Raw genomic sequence first — 20,052 nt, forward strand, 5'->3', positions numbered from 1 at the left:
ACTGGATGTATAAACTAGATCCCATGAAACCCTGCCAATGTCAGCAGGAAGAGGAGAGCAAACACTCTGTGAGCTTCCACCTTTTCCTAATTCCTTCCCAAGACTTCAAACTCCTACAGATGCTGCTTCTTCTCTTTCACCAGCTGCGCTGTGCCTGGGAAATGTCCATGCTTCCATAAGTCCTCTTGGTGAGTTGTAGGCATCTCAGCAGATCAAGGCCTGGATACACAAACTGTGAGTGACTTGATTTGTCCTACATCCTGCAACACTGACATTTAGAACAATTAGGCCTTCGGACAAGAATATTTAACTTGAATTAATATATGATGGTAGGCCAAGCGCAGTGGCTCACGCCTGTAATCGAGCACTTTGGGAGGCCGAGGAAGGCAGATCACAAGGTCAGGAGATCAAGGCCATCCTGGCTAACACAGTGAAACCTTGTCTCTACTAAAAATACAAAAAATTAGCTGGACGTGGTGTCACAGGCTTGCAGTCCCAGCTACTCAGTAAGCTGAGGCAGGAGAATTGCTTGAAGCCTGAAGCGGAGGTTGCAGTGAGCTGAGATCGCGCCACTGACTCCAGCCTGTGAGACACAGCAAGATTCCATTTCAAAGGAAAAAAAAAAAAGAAATTAGTATATGATGGTAAAATTTTGGGGAGCACTGCCCCTGAATGAAGGAGAGAGGGTAAGTTTTGGATGACAGGGTGCACTGACTCTTTGCACAATGGGCTGATTTGTTACCTAATCCTGTGTCTCTTTCCTGTTTCTGCAAAGGCTGTTTGGACTCTGCCTGTAGGCTTAGTACTCCTCGAACCAGAAAAAGGACAGTAAATCGGCGCCTCACAGCTAGCTGGTCCTTCTCTGAACATGACATTCTGTTTGGGAAATATAGCCCTTGCTTTTTCCACAGGACCCAGTCCAGTCCTAGTCCTTGACTCTCCCAGCACCATCCAGCCTTGCACACGCAGGCTCAGCATCCCCTAGTTACTTTGGTGATCCAGCCCAGCCTGGCAGTGTATTTCAAGCCCCATCCCTGCTTCCCTCCCTGCAGGTGTGGTTTGGATTTAGTCTTAATGATAGTAATAGCTCTGTTTATGGAGCACCTATGATGGTGCCAGGCACTGAGCTTGGCGCGTCATACACGTTGCATCATTGAATCATCACAACAACCTTGCCAAGTACATGTTGTTAGCCCCATCTTAAAAATAAGGCAACCACAACTCAGAGATGTTGATTAACTAGCTGATGGTCTCACAGTAAGTAAATGGCAGCATCAAGACTAAACCCCAATTAGTCAAGTCCAGAGTGTAGATCAAACTCTGCCACCCCAAAGTCTCACTGCCCCTGGCCAATATCAGTTACATCTGGGGTGGGTCCAACGAACTCCAGCTTCCCATCTCACCTTCACATGTGTGTGCCCTGTCTATGTGACTGTGTGTCTGCCCTGGGTCCTGACTTTTATTTCTGCGACTGAAACTCTGCCCTGACCCCAGGTTACTTTGCTGAGGACCTCATATCCCTCCTGGGGCCTTGCCTACCTCCCCTTCCTGGAGGCTGGGCCTGGTCCCTCCAGTTGCTAGATGGAGCCTTGTAGTCAGTTGGCCAGGACTTTCCCAGAACCATGAACGCCCTCCTGCTTGACTACATGCATGACCGCTACCTAGAGATGGTTGTGTGTTATTGCCTTGCTTCCTGTCAGTCCCCCTTTAATGCTCAAGCACATGTATGTCAGCCCATGTTGGGACTACTACCTATAAGGTCACTATATATATATACACACACACACACATGTATATATACACACACGTGTATATACATATATATACAGACACACACTATATATACACACACACACACATATATACACGTGCTTACACACAAGCTTACAGTTTGCTATGAAACTGCTTTGGGAGGTATCCTATATACCTGGATCCTCCATTATTCTCTTGCTTCCTAGTTTCATGATTTCCCATCAAGCTCTTTAACTTTATTCTCAGTCAAACTCATTTGATGACCCAATTTTAGATTTGCTCTCAAAGACTCGATATTGACTCTCAGTCTGTGCTTTCATTCAGCTTTCGCCACAATAACCATCGCCCTAGGTAAAACCTGCCATGTCCAGCGACCTACCGTAGCTCATGGGATTTGCCCCTGCAATTTTGCCTGGTCCTGCCTGACAGAAGACACAGGCACCGGGCCCCTGCTGGCAGATTTGAACACTGGCACCAGCCCGTGTCAGACCTTAGTTTGTGGTTTGGACAGCTGGCTTCTTTCCTTGGGGCTGGGCCAAAAACCAAATTAATCCCTCTTGCTTGGTCACTGCCAATTTTTAGCTCATTCTTTCAGTGCTCACCCACCATTGAGATCCCACCATGCTGTGTAGCCAAGTCGGCCCAAATGACAGCCTCCACATTCCCCCAACTTTCAGAAAGTCCCTGACTAGACCTCGGTGCCCTGTTCTCACTTCAGTACTCCCTTTCTTCAGGGTTGGGGGGCTCCCAGGACCCAGTGCCTGGCTTTCCCCTACCATGCTGCCCACACTGCTGTTGGTCCCATCCACATATGGACCTCACTGACACCAACTGCCTGCCTGGATCTCTGCCGATTGCCTCACTCCATGGAGTTCTGCCAGCCAGCAAGACAGCCAACCAGGGCCAGGCTGTGCCCCCGACACTCACCACCTTGTAACTACCCCAATCACATGTTCCACGAGGTTGCCTGCCTGCCCATTCCTCATGTGGCCTCTCTCCCTGACTCTGTTGTTCAAAATCTTAATGTGCTCTGATGGAAATGAATGGCTGCCCATGGTTCTGAAAACGTGGGATCTACCTGTGGCCCTTCCCATGTGTCTTGCAACTTATCCCCTTTCCTGGATTGTACTGATTTCTAGAAGCTTCATCCATATAATTCATCACCTTCTAAATTGGGGTTTGGGCTCCTTTAAGGTGATGATCATGTCTTATCCTGAATTAATGTAGTAAATCCTGAGTCCTTACTATACCCTTTTCCCTGTGCTAGATCCTAGGGTGGGGTGAGTGGATAGGGGGCAGCACACAAGTAGCATCATGAATAAGAAAGAGCCTTCAAGAGAGGGAGAGCATGTGACTGATCATCCACAATGGGAGATTTTGAGAGCAATAGCAATTCTAAAGAATCATTTGTTTTATAGCAATTGTAAACTAGGACTATCATGGACCACGGGAAATTATGATTACATTTCTTATGTATTGTTTGGTTCAGCCCTCACAGGCCCAGCACACTGAATGAACTGATCTGCAAGCTAGGGACAGTGCTGGTGCCAGGCACAGAACCTCCATCTCTCAACTCCCACCTCTTGCTGATTCTGTTGTCTTTCATTTGAATCTTTGCCCCTTAGAAATTTGTAATCTAATTAGCAAATCTACAAGAATCATGGAAAACACAAGACAATGTATGATTAACTGCCAAGTAAATGATACAGACAGTTTGTTCTATACAAACTGTGTTCTGTGGTACCCTAGGGTTTCTCAGGCTTTCAATAGAGAGATGCCCAGGTGGCCACACTTTGCATCTACCAGAACCCCTCTTTGTGTGTGTGTGTGTGTGTGTGTGTGTGTGTGTGTGTGACATGGTCTTGCTCTGCACATCCAGGCTGAAGTGCAGTGGCATGATCACAACTCACTGCAGCCTTGACTTCCCAGGCTCAATCAATCCTCCTAACTCAGCCTCCCAAGTAGCTGGGACTGTAAGTGCACCACCACTATAGGCTAATATTTTTTAAATATTCTTTTTTGTTGAGATTGGGTTTCACTGTGTTTCCCAGGCCGGTCTTGAAATCCTGGGCTCAAGCGATCCTCCCACCTTGACCTCCCAAGGTGCTGGGATTTACAGGCATGAGCCACTGCACCAAGCCAGAACGCCTCTTCTTATATCTGGTTTTCATATTGGTTTCTGCAGATTTTTGTTCTTAATAAAGAGTCCTATGGCTTTAAAAAGTGTGCAACTTTTGTGGTAGAGAATAAATAGAATGAAGGGTCAGGTAAGGGAGGGTTCTCTTTGTGTTGGTGGCTTTCGGAAGCTAGGGTACATATGTTGGGTCTTAAAAGATGGGCAGAATTGAGACACTTCTAATGTACTTCCAACCACATCCAACTCAATATCATGATCCAAGTTGTTGCTTGATAGATGCTAGTTGACTTTCTTGGCCCTCATGTACACACGAGTACATTTTGTGGTTTAAAAAAGTGCTGTAATAATAGCTAACCAGCATGACCTCATGTTTATTTCTCTGATTCCTGCTTCCTGATTCATTACATGTTCTCACTCTTCCTACCTTATTCCTAATACACCCTTAGCACTGAATTTCCCAGTAATGAAAGTATGAAGGTGGACAGGACCACCCACGTCCCCCAGCATTAAGGAATACTGTTGACCTGATACCTAGCAATGACAGTGGCGCTGCAATAGTGCTGCCTGTCCACAGGTCGGACAGCTGGTAGGGGCCAGTGGCTTATGGGTAGTTATTGGTCTAATGGCAACTGACTGAATCCCACCTGGTAGGACATTGTGAATGACCTTTGCCCCATTCACACAGGAAACGGAAGTGCTCATGAGTTCCATTGGTGCTGGGAGCACAGCTCTCTGACCTGCAGTGACCCACAGAGCTCTCGACACCTGCAACAGAGTGAGCCTGAAGGAGCAATTCAGAGGCTCACAAATAAAGCCCTGCTGGTTCGTCCAGCAGCCTCGTTGGTTGTAAATTCATACGGATGGAGCACAGAGTTTCCTGCACACTTACAGAATACACCAAACAGAAAAGGCAATGGAAGAGAAACTGACTTTACGTTACATCTAAGCCTTTGGGCTCAGCCATTTTATGGCTATGGCGGTGTCAAAGGATGTGCAATAAGCTACAGTTCTAGTTCAGTGTTTAGTGAGGATTTTTTTTGGCCTTAATTTGCCCAGAGTTTCCGATTAGACTGTTTTCAAAAATAGCTAAATTCATTTCCATCACATCTACAAAGAGATTTTCAAAAAGTAACCAGCCTAGCTTTCTACTCTTCAAGGATGCATCAGTACCTTTCTGTGACCCTAGAGGAAGTGGAGGGAACCCTCTCTGCCCCTCTCTGCAAGATGGAAAATCAATTTTCTAATTTCTTATGGAACCATAAATCTCTACCACACACAAGACAGAGAACTAGACTGTTTATACTCATTCAAATGATAAACAAACAACCTAGTGCATTGCTATCTTATGCTTGATATATACTCTGTATGTAAAATGAACAGAACATGATTCAGAGCTCAAGTTTTCACTGATTCTCAGGAAGAAAATGCCTTGAATACTCTTACACACAAGGGCAATTAATAGCCTTATTTAGTTTCAAACATACCCTCTAACGATTGCTATTCCTTGAGTATCATAAGAATTTTACATATATCATCTCATTTTAGCTTCATCAGGACACTAGAAAGTAGGTATCATTAGCACGGTTTTATAGAAGAGGTGATAGGCACAGGAAATTGATTGACTTTCCCAAGGCTGCAGAGCTGAGCTTGGAATCCACATCTCTTGGAAGCTCATGCTGTCAATCACCATGCTGTACCCTCTTATCAAAGACCTAATCAAATATTGATTATTGATTTCTCTGTATTTAATTTTCAACAATACATTTTTGATCAGGGAGAAAGCACCTAGAACAGAGTCCTAGAAGGCAGTCAATTCTAAATGAATGCTTTTCTTTCCGGAAGATGCACTAGGTTAAAGAACAAATGAAATGATCAAGAAAAGAGCTTGGTATTGCGTGCAAGCCATATGAAGCACTGTGCTTGTCAAAAGCATATTTAAAAACCAAAGATTCAACCCTTTTGTCACCTAGCCATGATGAGGCATGGCAAAGACATTTTCCTGTAACACCTAAGGGAAGTTATTCTCTTGGGAAATTAATAGTTATTTAACACTGGCTGAAACAAGGTAAATTTATCAAATTTAGACATACATCGGGGAAAGGCAGACACATGCCTTCTGGAAATCAGCAGTGGGTAGCATAAAACCTGTATACTGGGTACTGGTACACCTTTGCATTTTGATTTTTGCAACATTTTCGGCTCCATTTAACAACCTGACTGCATTACAGTGTGTGTTACAAGGATTTGGACTCATGTCTTTTAGGTGGTAAAATGAATGCATTCATGAGCTTCAGGAACACAAACAGGAAATCAATTTATACTGAGCGGCAACTAAGGATTAGAAAAAAAAAATTGGGTGTCAGGAAGAGAATTGACATGCGGGAAGCAAACAAGAACAGGATTTCAAGGAAGACAGAAAAGAATAACAGCATGTAGAATAAAGGTTAATAAGTAAGCTAGACGGGTCTTAGCTTCTAAAAATATGAGTTGGTAAAGTTCTGGACTGACTGATAATTAAGGGATTGGAGTTGACTCCCAGCTTTATCTTTGACGTATGTGATTTTGAGAAACACAATTATTCTGTGTCTCAATTTCTTTATCTGTAAAATGGACTCATTGAACCACCTACTCAACTCTCCTTGTCGGTATAAAGATCACCAAGATAAAGATTACAAAATGTACTGCACGCATATGGGATACACCACTTATTGTAAGCAGCACTATGTTTTACTTTCAGTTTCCTGTAACTAAAGTATACTAAAGCAATATTCTAAGGCAAATCCTCAGGTACTCATCAAAGTTTCTTGTCCTGGATGAATTACTTCCCTGTTTTCTTTTTAAAGTTCTTATTTGGAATGCGTAAGAAATAGAAACTTTATTAGTTACTCCAAGGTTTATATATGAAGCCTGAACAGGGTTATGTATCTAAATTGAGTCCTCAATTTCAGGTTTATTTAAAAGCATATGGATTGTGAAAATAGGAAATTGGCTGTTTTATCCTGTGGAACACACATTTTATGATAAAGCCAGTCATTGTTATATACAATGTAAATTTTTAAATGAGGGCATTGTTTTTTAAAGGATAGGAAAAATTAATTCGTTAGTGTAGGAAAACAAAGAGGATTGCTAATATCTTGTCATGCTAATTTAGCATAGGAGTTTAATAGTATAGGAAGATTCCATCAACCCCAGGTTCTTTTGGGAGTTGTCAAAGACTGCCTCCAAAATCACAGCGGCCTGGAAATGGGTGTATGTTCTCATAGATGCTATACAGAGTTTAGCTATGGACTTAACTGTCTCAAGGCACAATATTCCCTAAGTGGATTGGCAAAATACTGTGAATGGAAATTTACCAGCAACACTATAACTATTTAGACACTGCTGCCATCTTGAAAGGTCACTGGATTCATTCTCAGGATATCATCCAGATAAATTGTGGAAAAGAGGTCATGGGCTGCTTGGAATGGGAGCTCTGTAGGATAGAATTTCAGTTCTGGCATTCCTTTGCTTCCCGTCCTTCATCCTGGTGTAACAATGCATCTGGCCCAACTCATGTTTCCTCAAGGCAGCTCAGTTCCAGTTGAGCTGTGTAGACCAAGGAGGGAGGAAACTTGGGCCCTGCCTTTAGAGAGCTCTTTCTCAGTTGACAGAGGATAGACTAGTCATGATTGGAAAATACATGGCATGCTGTGAAACAGAGGAAGGTACCCAGGATCAAGTGCAGCTCACCAGGCTGAGTGAGAATCACAGAGAAGAGTAGTAAGAGAGCAGAGAAAGCCGCGATGGGCATCTCTTACCAACACCATCTATACAGCAATGCCTGAATCAGAGCACGCTTTAAGCCCAAGTCCGCACCTGGCAGCACTTCCTTCTTCAAAATAAACTGAATAAAGACTTCTGGGTTCCTGTTGTGTGCCATGCCCTATGTTTGGCAGTGGGGCCGCTGCGGAAACATGTGTCATCTTGGTCGCTTACCATCCACTCCACCTTTTCTTCTGGTAGCAGCCCTTGAATTTCTTTTAGGGAGCCACTCCCACCTACCCTTGCTTAGTCGGCTTGGCTTAGATAGGCTCCACCCCCAGTTCCAGGCTGGAGCATGTGACTGAGGTCTGGCCACTCACGGCACTGAATTCCCTTTGCTAGTGATTCCTGTAGTGACTGAGTCACTCAGGTTCCTCCAATAGCAATGAACCAAGGGCCTAAGTGAGATGTACCAGGGAGATATTTTCCTCCTGAGGTTACTTACCGAAATGGTGACGTGAGCCTGGAATAGTCAGGAGCCACCACATAGTACCTAAAATAAACCCCCACTGCGGGAGGCAAAGCAAAGACAGAGAAAAATGGAATTCTGAAGATATTATTAGAGCCACTAGAACCAGGCTAGATCAATCTGGCCCTAGCCCTGAACTTCTCAATTACACGGGCCAGTAGATTTGCTCCTCCCACCCCATCTTCTTGGCTGAAGCCAGTTTGAATTAGTTTTTGTCTTTTGCCACCAACACTGAAAGAGTTTTGATATAGAGACAGATGAAAAGACAGCATCCCTGATCCTGAGGCGGCAGACATGTAAACTCGAGTGTGGTAAGTGTGAATGTGGAGATATGTCCCCAGTGTGGTGCGGGCAGAGGAGAGGGAGGGGCTGATTCTGTCTGGGGGAGGAAGTGCCTTCATCCTGGGAAGGGCAGCAGTTGGTGGCTAGCCTATACCCCTGCTGACCATAAGACATACACAATCTCTGTTCCTCACATGCCTCAAGCTAATTAGTTCTAGGAAGATCCAGTGGTCTGGAAAAAATTTCTGGCAACTCCCTTTCTTCTCCAATTTCCCCTAGACTGTGCATTTCCATTAACTGGCAGATATTGCTGAAGACTGCACAGTCTTAGTCAAAGACCGAGCAGGTGAAAATGGCAAGAGAAAATGTTTTTCTCTCTTTAGAGAAGCAGTAATTGGCATTAAGCCCTCTCCGCTGCAAGAATAGGTCATGTAAATGACGAAAATAACAAAGGCAAATATTCTTATTGCACTGTCACGTATTTCTCATGGCTGGATATACTCTCCAAAAGGATCTACTGAAAAGTACTAAATTCCTAGATTCATAATGGCTCCTGTGCCTTCCTCCAAGCTGTACAGGCTACTTCAGCTTTCAGCAACCGCTGAGTGACTGCTGTGGCTATGCTTTGGATTTGCAAGGTTTGCTTGATAAAGACTGGCACAGGCGTGGTGGTGGGCACCGGTAATCCTAGCTACTTGGGAGGCCGAGGCAGGAGAATCGCTTGAACCGGGAGGCGGAGGTTGTAGTGAGCTGAGATCATGCCACTGTACTCCAGCCTGGGTGGCAGAGAGAGACTCTGTCTCAAAAAAAAAAAAAAAAAAAAAAAAGACTGGCAATATTCTGTAGGACACGGTGTCTTTAGTTGCAGACTGGCATGGGGGAGGCAGAATAATGAAGTGGAAAGAATTCAGCCTTAGAGTCAGATGGATCTATTTTGCTTTCTTACAGCACTCCATCAAGATAATTCACTTCTCTAAGCATTGATCTCCTTGTTTGTAAAATGAAGATAACAGTACTTTGTTCCCAGGGTTTCTGTGGAAATGAGTAAGATCAAGTGCCCAGCACATTGCTGGTCATATTCTATATTCATTATGAAATGAATGAACGAATAAGTGGTCGTAATCAGTGTATACATTCTATTTGACTTCTGTCCTTAGGAAAAAAAAATCAAGATTTTATAAATATTTAGCCAGACCTCTACTTCCCCTTCTCCAAGCTCAGTGTACCCCAGCTTACTCTGTTCTGTCCCCAAAGTGTGAGGGATAGAGTTCTTATCTGCACTTACAAAGTAACAGAAAAACCAGTGAGCCATGTGTCCAGCTGGGATCGCAGTGGGGAGGGCAGATTAAAGTGACAGCTGGCTTGGGAGAGAAACCCTCTCTGAAAGAGTGCAGGGCTCTATGGCAGGCTGTAGCGCCCTCACTGGCTGAGATCAGAGGGTGGATTTTGTCTCCATATTCACCTGCACAGTCACCTGAACTGGAGTGATTCTGTAACACCGCTCAGTTTCCTTGCAGAGGCCGCAGTAGAGTGCAAGCTCCATGAGGGCAGGGATCTTATCTGTCATTCATTGCTGCACCCCAGTGCCTAGACAGTGACTGGCATACAGTAGACATACAATATTTAGAAATCTCCCTACAAACACCTGAATCTAGAGCCCCAACTGCATTCCCTTCCCCAGTCTCTCTCTAGGGCTCTGTCTGGATTTCTGAAAACATGAAGGGGCTGATTACAAATCTCCTTGCCAGATAACAGGCTATTCCTCATTCTCCCAGCCTTGGCTACTCAGGTAAGTATCCAGAAACCTTAAGCAGTGCTGAAGATGGAGAGAGATATTTTTGATGGCTCAAAAGAGATTGGATTGGGCAGGTGAAAAGGCCAAGTTGACTTTCTGGTGCCCCTTTTCCAGACCTGAAAAATACCCACAAAGTTTAATTTCAGCCAGGCATGGTGGTGCACGCCTGTAGTCCCAGTTACTTAGAAGGCTGAGGCAGGAGGTTCACTTGAGCCCAGGAGTTCCAGGCTACCCTGGGCAACATAGTGAGATTCCCCTTCTCCAAATAAATAAATAAATTTTAAGAAAGTTTAATTTCCAGCTGGGTATTCTGCAACATGCATATGTATATAAGGGAATGCATTAAACTCTTAGGAATTGAGACCTCTGCATAATAGTAGCTTAAGCTAATTTTGTTTTTCTTTCTCATAACCAGAAGTCTGGGGTAGGTGGCCCAGGGCGGATAAGATGGCGCCACAGTGGTATCAATATCCAACCTCCTTCTGACTTTCTTTTCTGCTGCCCTTAACATGTGCTCCCATCTTCACAGGACGGCTGCTGGAGCTAAAAATACCACGTCTAAGTCAGAAGAGGAGAATGAATGAGTGCCTGCCAGCCGAGTAGACTCCTTTAAAGAGCTTTCCCAGAAGTTCTGTCCAAAGTCTTCCATTTCATCTCCTTGGCCTTCCATTCTGCAAGGGAATATGGAAATAGAGCATGTTGTGAAGGCAGGACATGTTTATGCCTCCCAAATATAGAAGTTAGTGAAGAGGAGAATGGATATCAGGCAGGCAATTAGCAGCTTCTGCACAATTATTGTATCCTTCAAGATGAGTAACGACGATGACAGAAATCATTTTGTAATTTTACAGAGAAATTGTTGGGAAGATTGATAGAGCAGACACGAGGAGGCTATGCTTCAAGAGCAACTTTCCAGAGCCACGCCACAGGACTGGCTGCTTCTGGGGCCCACAGTCATGATGCCTCTGCACCAATCAGGAAGCTGCTGGTTTTAGAATAACCAAATGTCTTCACCCTTGTGTTTGCCAGTAAAACCATCTCCCTACGCATGGTTTCCTCCTCATGAGGCTTCATTTTTCCTTCCATGTTTTGTGAGGAGTCTGTCATTATTTTTTGCCATTAAAAGTAATGGCAAAAACCGCAATTACTTTTGCACCAACCTACTACCTTCCCAAGAGGGAACCTAGCTGCATGGGAGTCTGGGAAATGCAGTTTTTACTGGGAAATGCAGTTTTTAGCTTTCAAGATTCTATTACATAGGAAGTAGGTTAGAATGAATGTTGAGTAAACCAATCTGCAATATTTAGCCCAGTATTTTATTGTATTTTATTTTATTTTTCTGAGACAGGGTCTTATTCCCATCACCCAGGCTAAAGGGCAGTGGTGCAATCACAGCTCACTGCAGCCTTGACTCCCCAGGCTCAGGTGATCCTCCTATCTCAGTCTCCTGAGTAGCCAGGACTACAGCTGCATGCTACCACATTTGGTTAATTATATATATATATATAAAAATAGTAAATATAAATATATAGTAAAACTAAATATTTTACACACACACACGTATATATATAGTAAATACGGGGTTTTCCCATGTTGCCCTGGCTGGTCTCAAACTCCTGGGCTCAAGCAATCCATCTACCTCTGCCTACCAAAGTGCTGGGATTACAGGCATGAGCTACTATGCCTGGCCCATTGCACAGTATTTTATTCTGATCATGTAATCTACACATTTGCCATTTTCAGTAAGCACAGATTTATTCTTTATAAATTAATTCATTCATTCACTCATTCATTTATTCAGTCAGTCATTTATCAAGTGTCAGGCAGCGTGCTAGGTGCTCTGCATAAAAGATGATGAAGTTAAGGTCTGCGTGGGTGGTGGAATTTCAGAAGATGAGGGCCAACAGCAAAGCCAATTGTGGAGTACTGGAGGGTGCTGACAGCCACTTCTCATGGCCAATCTGTTATTTCCATGGAAGATTGCAGTCTCCATGTGGTCAGATTCCCCCACAGTCAAGCGAAGCCAAAGTCTAAATTTTCATGCAAATGCTTTTTTTTTTTCCTTATAACACAGATTTTATTTATTTGTAGAGACAGGGTCTTGCTATGTCTCCCAGGCTACTTTCAAACTTCTGACCTTAAGTGATCCTCCCACCTTAGCCTCCCAAAGTGCTAGAATTACATGAATTCTTCACATCCTTAAAATCAATGGTTCTTAACACTAGCTGGACGTTAGGATAACCAGAGTATCTTTTAAAAAGTACTGATGCCTACCCCAGCCTAATCATGAAAAAAACATCAAACAAATCCCATATGAGAGGCCTCCTACAAACACCTGACCAGCGCTCCCCAAGACTGTCTTGATCATCAAATCCAAGGTAAGTCTGAGAAACTGTGATGACCAAGAAGAGCCTAAGGAGACACACTAACTAAATAGAATGTGGTGTCCCAGATGGGACCCTGGAACAGAAAAGATCATCAGGGAAGAACTGAGGAAATCTGAATAAAGTATGATATTGATTAATAACAATATATAAATATGAATGTATTAATTGTGACAAAGGTAGTATACTGATGTAAGATGTTAATAAGAGAGGAAACTGAATGTGGGATATATGGAAACACTCTGTATTGTCTTTGCAATAATTGTGTAAATCTAAAACTGTTCTAAAGTAAAAAGCTTATTAAAAACAGATACTGACATCTAGGACCCTTCCCAGGCAAATTGAGGCTCAATCGTTAAGGGGGTGGGATTCAAACACTGACATGTTTCGGAAAGTGTTCCAGGTGGTTATGGTGTGCAGTTGGGGTTGAGGATTAGTGCTTTACATTTGGCAACTAACTTATATATTTTAAAAACACTGTGATGGTAAAATAAAACATCTGTGGGGCCATATGCAGCCTGTCGCCACCAGTTTGTGAATTCTGCTCTATGCTTTCAGGAAAATGATAGTATAGTTAGGGAGAAGCACATATCATCAAATACACAGGCAATGACTGAAACTTCTATAGCCTGTGAGGAGTCTGCAGGAAGGAGCAGTGGTGCCAGTGGGAGAGGAAAAGGTGGTGGTGTCTGAGTAACTGAGATGACATTCCTGAAGCACCTGCTGATGTATTTTCCCGTTGCTCACCTATTTTCTTTCCCTGCACCTTGCCTGCTGTCACTGTCCTGCAGACGTGGAGTCGGGGGAAGTAAATACAATCTGGTGAAAGAGAAGGATTGATCAGGCTTGCTTCTCAAAAGGTGGTCATTGACCAGCCTGGTTGGCATCACCGGGGAGCTTGTTAGAAATGCAGACTCTCAGGCCACATTCCAGAATGATTGAATTGGAGTCTGCATTTTAATGGGATCCTCAGGCGATTTATATTCGCTGATGTAGAGGGCTCTTGTAAATCAGGAAGGGAGATTAGAAACCCATTCCAGCACTAACAGAAGGCACCCAGGAGAGAACAGAAAAAGGGCAAGAGTTTAGGGATGAATGTTGGACTCCCCGTTCAGAGTTGAGGAGGGTGTAGGAACACCCAGGTAGTTTTGTGGCAATTTAGAATATTGGGGTAGATTCCTGCTTCTTTGGACATTATTTGGGGGTAATTCATCATATCACCACGTCCAATATGACACAGGAACAGCAGAATAGCATTGGCAGAGGACAAATCTAAATATAGGGGTGTGAGACAGTGCATCAGGTGTCTACAGCCTGCACACAGCACTGAAGACACCCAGAAGCTCCAGCAGCCTCAGTGCAGGGCTCTAAAGAGTCAAAGGATGGGGGCCAGAAAAGCCTCCTGGGCTCAGAAATGAGGAGGTTTCAGAATATGGGTCTTCTCAACCAGGGATGCCAGAGGTCTTGGATTTCTCCAGCTGATGTCATCACAATAGTTAAAACAAACCAAGCTGGACAAGCCACATCTCAGCAGCTACCACTTCAGGATATTCAGAAACCTGCTAAGGCAAATGACATGTCGACACAGCCAGGGAGGAATCTGAAGCATGTCACCTCACTGGAATGAAATGATGTATTTTTCTGCATCCAGAGGCCATCTTGGGAAGCGCTGGAAGTGCATGAGTTCCTTTGAAAGGAAAGAAATTGGCTGGGCGCCGTGGCTCATGCCTGTAATCCCAGCACTTTGGGAGGCCGAGGTGGGTGGACCACTTGAGATCAGGAGTTTGAAACCAGCCTGGCCAACATAGTGAAACCCCATCTCTACTAAAAATACAAAAATTAGCCGGGCATGGTGGTGGGTGCCTGTAATCCCAGCTACTTGAGAAGCTGAGGCAGAGAATTGCTTGAACCCAGGAGGCAGAGGTTGCAGTGAGCCGAGATCGTGCCACTACACTCCAGTCTGGGCAACAGAGTGAGACTCCGTCTCGGAAAAAAAAAAAAAAAGAAAGAAAGAAAGGAAAGAAATTGTTTAATAAAATATTGTTTCATGAATTGTTTCATGAAATGCTGGATCTTCTGGTCTCAGGAGGAGGTTCTCTGTCTTCCTTAAAGTAGCAGTTTTAAAGCTAAAGAAACAGAATTACTTTTAATGGACGAGTTGGGTTTCTCCCACTCCACTACCCCTATTATTAGCAGGAATAATATAATAGAAAGAAAATAAATAAAATCACACATTTTTGCATACCTTAGTGGAAGTGCATGTCTTTCAACCTGGCTACATTAAGAGGGGTATATGAGGACTTGAAAGTTGAGTTAAGGTTAAAAGATGAGGAGACTTTGTCAGGAGGGTGAGAAGGCCAGGGAAGGCAATCTAGGCAAAGCACGGGGTTGTAAAGAGCACAGACTCGTTGAACTGTAAACAGTCCAGATAGTTAGTGAATAAGGTGTGTGAGGGTGAGGAAACAAACCGGTAGGTAGGGTCAGGTCTTGGAGGACTTTGGACGCCATGCTGTTTGGATTTTAACTTATAGGCAATTGTGGGGAGAGGCACCAGGAGGCTTGAATTTCAGAATTAGCACTGTGGCACCACTGTGGAAGATGAGTTGGAGGAGGGTGACATTGGAGGCAGAGACCAGTTAGGAAGCTAATACATGGGAGAGGGTTGGAATAAGGTAAAGGAAGAATTCTTGGGTTTCTCTGTTGGGTTACTGTTTGGGTGGTGCTGTTATTTGCTGAGTCAGGGCATGTAAGGGACAAGAGAGACTTGGCGTGACATTTACAGTCATCTGGTGTAGGCATCGCTCACTGTTGAGCATTTGGGTATGTGTGGCTGCTGTTTCTAACATGTTGCTATTAAAATGTCACCATAAACATTCTCGTATGAATTATTTTTAAAATTTGGAATTTTGGGGGAAATGGGATTATATATCTAAATTATTTTTATTTTGTCAACTTGCAAAATCATCTTGTACTGCTTTTTATTTTTTTCAGACAGGGTCTCACCCTGTCACCCAGGCTGGAGTGCAGCGGTGTGATCTTGGCTCAGTGCAGCCTTGACCTCCTGGGTCCAAGTGATTCTCCCATCTCATCCTCCCGAGTGGCTGGGACTACAGGCATGCACCACCACGCTCAGTTATTTTTTTTTTTTTTTTGAGACAGAGTCTCGTTCTGTCTCCCAGGCTGGAGTGCAGTGGCCGGATCTCAGCTCACTGCAAGCCCTGCCTCCCAGGTTTACACCATTCTCCTGCCTCAGCCTCCTGAGTAGCTGGGACTACAGGTGCCTGCCACCTCGCCTTGGCTAGTTTTTTGTATTTTTTAGTAGCGACAGGGTTTCACCAGGTTAGCCAGGATAGTCTTGATCTCCTGACCTCAGGATCCGCCCGTCTCGACCTCCCAAAGTGCTGGGATTACAGGCTTGAGCCAACACGCCCGGCCTGTTAATTTTTTTATCTTTTGTAGAGACAGATCTCCCTGTGTTGCCCAGGCTGGTCTCAAACTCCTGGGCTTAAGCGATTCTCCCACCTCAGATTCCCAAAGTGTTGGAATTATAGGTGTGAGCCATCATGCCTCACCTTATAATGCTTTCAAATATTGCCTGATTGCTTTCTGGAAAGGCATACCACTTTACAGCGTACCAACTATTGTTAGTATACTTGTCTATATACAGTCCCAATTGTATAAAAATATACAGTATTTTAAAATAACTGTATAAAATATATACAGATTTTGTATAACAGTACAAAAATACCAGATTTTTATAATATGAATCAATTGAAACACTATAACATTTAAAAGAGTTTAATTGAGCAAATAGTAATTCATGAATTGGGAAGCGCCAAACTGAAAGAGGTTTTAGGGCTCTGTTGAAGAAGTGTCAAGAACAGACTTTTATAGAGTGAATTTGGAAGTAATACAAAGAAAATATTTGGTTGGTTGTAGTTATAAAGTTGCCTTACTTGATCTATCCCTCTGGAAAGTCCCTAGTTACATAATTTAATTTTGCTGGCTGCTTCCAATTGGTTGAGCTTAAGTTCTGCTTTTCTTTGACATAAGTATTTGCAAGACATTGCTCCAGCTAAGTTTGGCTTATGTTAACAAATCAAGCAAGGTTAAAGTCACTCGTGGGGCCTAACTGGCTTTGTCTGCTCAGGGATTCTTCAAGTCTGGTCTCCATTTTAATTTACTGCAACAACCTAATTTAAAAGATGGATCCTAAGGGTATTTATTTGTTTGTTTGTTTATTTATTTATAAACAGTGTTTTGTTCTGTCACCAGGCTAGAGTGCAGTGGTGTGATCATGGCTCACTGCAGCCTTGACTTCCTGGGCTAAAGCAATCCTCCCACTTCAGCTTCTTGAGTATCTGGAACCACAGGTACCTACCACCACACCTGGCTAATTTAAAAAAAAAATTTGTAGAGACAGGGTCTTCCTATATTACCTAGCTGGTCTCAAACTCCTGGGCTCAAGCAGTCCTCCCACCTCAGCCTCCTGAGTAGCTGGGACTACAGGCACACCACCATGCCCGGCTGATATACTTTTTATTTTTTGTCGAAACAGGGGCCTCACTGTTGTCCAGGCTGGTCTTGAACAACTGGCCTCAGTTGATCCTCCTGCCTTGGCTTCCCAAAGTGTTGAGATTACAGGTGTGAGCCCCTGCACCCAGCCTGAACATTTCTAATGTTCTATGCTAAGTGTAATAGTTACTATCAGTTTTAAATATATATTCTTTATCATAATAAGAAAGAAGAATTCCTAGGGTTTTAATCAAGATAATATTTTGTATTTAATCAAATACTTTTTTTTGTACCTGCCTATGTATAGTTATATGATTTTTACTCTGCCTTGTTAATATGATGAATTATCTTGATAATGTTTTATGTGTTATATCAACCTTGCATTCTTGGAATAAACTTTCCTTCGTCATCAGTGATAATTTATTTTTAAGTATTTGGAATGATTTCAATTTTTCTTCCTTGCTTCTTTCCTTAACTTTCTCACTTCCTTCTTCTCTCCTTCTTTCTTCAGCCCTCCTAACTCCTTTTCTTCCTTTGCATATATGCTGAAAATTAAAATTTTCTCTTTTTGATATTGGTCTTAGGATTGGGAAATAAATCCATGTTTAATTTATAAGATCAGTTCAGAAACATATTGCCTTTTTCAATTTTTTGCAATAATTAACATGTGACACAAATCTTTGTTATTGAAAGATCCACAAATTCAGCAGGACCAAATGCCTTTCTCCTCCTCCTTTTCTTTATTTTTTTTTCTATTTATTTATGTTAGTTTTTTTTCCCTACTATAAAGAGTCTATTATAATAAATCATCTCCTGTTAGTTTTTCACTCAAGGGTGGATTGATGCTGATAGACCACTTTTTAATGAAGTTCTTAGGAAATCTCACGAGCTGATGCAGGAGGCTTTATCAGTGGGAATACAGTCTTTATCAGTGGGAATAAAGACTGTATTTGTGAAGCTCTATTAGCTTTTATGTTTTATATTTTTAAAAACTCACTCATTTCATGTTAGTTGTAAAGGGTTTTTTTTTTTTTTTTTTTTTTTTTCAGAGTTGGAGTCTTGCTCTGTCACCCAGGCTGGAGTGCAGTGGCATGATCTCAGCACATTACAACCTCTGCCTCCTGGGTTCAAACGATTCTCCTACCTCAGCTTCCCAAGTAGTTAGGACTACAGGCATGCACCACCATATACAGCTAATTTTTGTATTTTTAGTAGAGACAGGGTTTTGCTATATGTTGGCCAGGCTGGTCTCGAACTCCTGACCTCAAGTGATCCACCCTCCTCAACCTCCCAAAGTGTTGGGATTACAGGTGTGAGCCACTGCACCCAGCCAGTTGTAAAGGGTTGTAACATAATAATTGAAAAAGAATCTCTCCATTTAAGTGAAATAAAAAATTTGGTTTAAATTATAGCTTTTTCTTACACTGAATATTAATAATTTGGGTTTTCCTTTTATTTCAAAGATTAACACTTCAAAAAATTGTCAAAGAACCTTCTGTTACTGATTCTACAGTTTTTTCCTACGTTATTTATGCTTGCTTTATTAATTCTCCTTTTCCTACTCTTTTGATGCCTTTCTTCTTTTTTAAAAAGGAGGTAGGCTGGCACAGTGGTTCACGCCTGTAATCCTAGCACTTTCGGAAGCCCAGGTGGGCAGATCACCTGAGGTCAGGAATTTGAGACCAGCCTGGCCAACATGGCAGAACTCCATCTCTACAAAAATATAAAAAATTAGCCAGGCTTGGTGGCACATGCCTGTAATCCCAGCTACTTGGGAGGCTGAGGCAGGAGAATTACTTGAACCCGGGAGGCAGAGGTTGCAGTGAGCTGAGATCACGCCACTGCACTCCAGCCTGGGCGACAGAGCAAGACTCTGTCTAAAAAAAAAAAACCAAAAAACCAAAAAGGAGATAGTTTAGAAAATTCATCCAGTAAGAAAAATTATGGCTCACTTCCACAACCCAAAGACACCATGATTATTTTGATGCATTTCCTTGTATATTGCTTACACAATTATGCATTAGCCATATACACAACTTTATATATTATTGATCAGTGTGTATGCATTATATAATATGACTACATATTTTTTAGCATATATTAGGGTTATGTCGTAGATTTATTCTCTAATGTGGGTTATTATTTAGGAGATTAGTTAAACATTTTAAGGAATTTTGATTTTTTTAAATCTCAAATTGTATGCCTCTTTGGGAAGGTAGTATACAGAATCTGTCCTTTTCTTTATAGGAAGAAAATTTTCTGCTTTATTTGATATTTTTGATGACACGTTCATGGGAAAAAGTATATTAGCTTCTGATATGATTCTATCATGTATTCTATCAAATGCATGACTGTTAATTCTGTCTAATTTATTACACTAATCAACTCTGCACTTTCTTCATCAAATCTGAATACTCCTGATTTGTTATATGAAACACTGACATTTCAAATGATCATTCTGTTTCTGCCTATTTTTTCCTTTTATGATGTTATGGTATTCTCAGGCCCTTGTTTATTATACCTTTTGTGATTATGTAATGATTTTATTTATTCCACCTTGAAATCAAATAATGAGATAGTTACTCTTTTTTACGGTCCATCAGGCAAGCTATGCTGCCCCTTCCTCAGTGTTTTCCCTAAGCGTGTTCCGGACATTTGTTTTCTGGGTCTGCTGTAACCAAGTGCCACAGACTGGGAGGTTTATAGAAATGGATTGTCTCACAGTTGTGCTAGAAGTCCAAACAGGGTTGGTTCCTTCTGAGGACTGAGAAGGAAGGATCTGTTCCAGACATCTCTTCTGGGCTTGTGGATGCCCATTGTCTTAACATTTCTTCCTTCTGTGACAGTTTCTGTGTCCAAACTTCCCCTCTTTATAAGGATACCATTCATTTTGGAATACAGCCCATCCTCATGACCT

The 20,052-nt window shown here is 42.6% G+C and overlaps 1 long non-coding RNA gene across 1 annotated transcript in view; it reads right to left on the reverse strand.

The window, feature by feature from the left end:
- The window catches only part of LOC139363206 (uncharacterized), an 80,240-nt gene that overhangs the window by 10,839 nt on the left and 49,349 nt on the right, over window positions 1-20,052 (reverse strand). Inside the window, exon 2 of the long non-coding RNA XR_011623155.1 lies at window positions 10,713-10,907. This is a non-coding gene — a long non-coding RNA (uncharacterized lncRNA). The remainder of the gene's footprint in view (window positions 1-10,712; window positions 10,908-20,052) is intronic.

The sequence above is a fragment of the Macaca nemestrina genome, chromosome 5, assembly GCF_043159975.1.
Source record: "Macaca nemestrina isolate mMacNem1 chromosome 5, mMacNem.hap1, whole genome shotgun sequence".
NCBI lineage: Eukaryota > Metazoa > Chordata > Mammalia > Primates > Cercopithecidae > Macaca > Macaca nemestrina.